Here is a 1,100-nt window from a genome sequence, read left to right as displayed (position 1 = left end):
CCAAACAGAGTCTACATCTGGAAGCAGGGGCTCACCAGACTGAAATAAATGCTGCAGAGAGTAGTAGATGTGCAGTTCGCTTTATGCATTTGAGATTCCGGAGGGGACAGAAGGAAGAATACAAGAAGGTGGGAGAAAGCAACATGCGGATCAGATTACAGGATAGTTAAGATTCTGTGCTCTCCAGCTGCTGTAGAAGGAGCAGTCGGAAAAGGGGCGTTTCAAAGGTGCGTTAACCTGGCACAGGAACAACCGGCAGGGCTTGCTTAAGGCAAAGATAGGCCTTTTAGTAAAGAAGTTATATTCCTGGGGTGTTACTACCCACCCCGACCTGCCCAGTTAGGAATGAGTGATCAGATTACCATGTGAGGTTATTCCACAGAAAAAAAATATTTTTTTCTGTCCACACTGTGATGAAAGACAGAGACATATTGGTCCCTCTATTTTAAGAGACAATCTTTAAGAACACAACTTTAAAGCCAGAATAGCCTGGGTTTCATTCTTAATACTTTTTGCACTTATTAGCTGCTTGCCTTGGACATGTTTCCTCATCTCTCTGAGCCTTCCGCAGATAAAATGAAGACAATACCCATCTTATGATTTGTTGCACTAATTAAAGAAGGTAACAACTACCTGAAGCATCTTTAATGCAGCAGATGTCAACAAGTGGTAGCCACAATTATTTTTATTTTGTAAACTGAGGATTAACTGTAGGCGTGAAGCTGGATTCTGGGTCTGTCTGATCCCCAGACCAGCGTTCTTTATTGATAACACCTCAACATAAGTAAACTGTCTTTGGTGAAGGGGATTGGGGCGAGAAAATTAATTTCTTCATGCCCTGCAGTGACCTGTATATTATTCCCGTTCACTATTTAGCTATACTTTATTATTTTTACTTTTTAGCAATTTGGGACATAGGCAGTATAATTAAAATATCTTCACACTTGTTTAGTAACCTCCCAGCTTGTCCCTAGGGTCCACAGCAGAAGCTTCGTGGGTAAAAGAAGAGGTGCTCACCTAATTCAATCTCCACGGGGACAGGAAACACGGAGCCCGCGGCCCCATCCAGATGTTTATATTTTCCTCCCTCGGCCCCGCCC

This window comes from Desmodus rotundus, chromosome 8 (assembly GCF_022682495.2).
Source record: "Desmodus rotundus isolate HL8 chromosome 8, HLdesRot8A.1, whole genome shotgun sequence".
Lineage (NCBI taxonomy): Eukaryota > Metazoa > Chordata > Mammalia > Chiroptera > Phyllostomidae > Desmodus > Desmodus rotundus.
The sequence above is the reverse complement of the archived record's forward strand: the minus strand, read 5'-3'. Positions refer to the sequence as shown.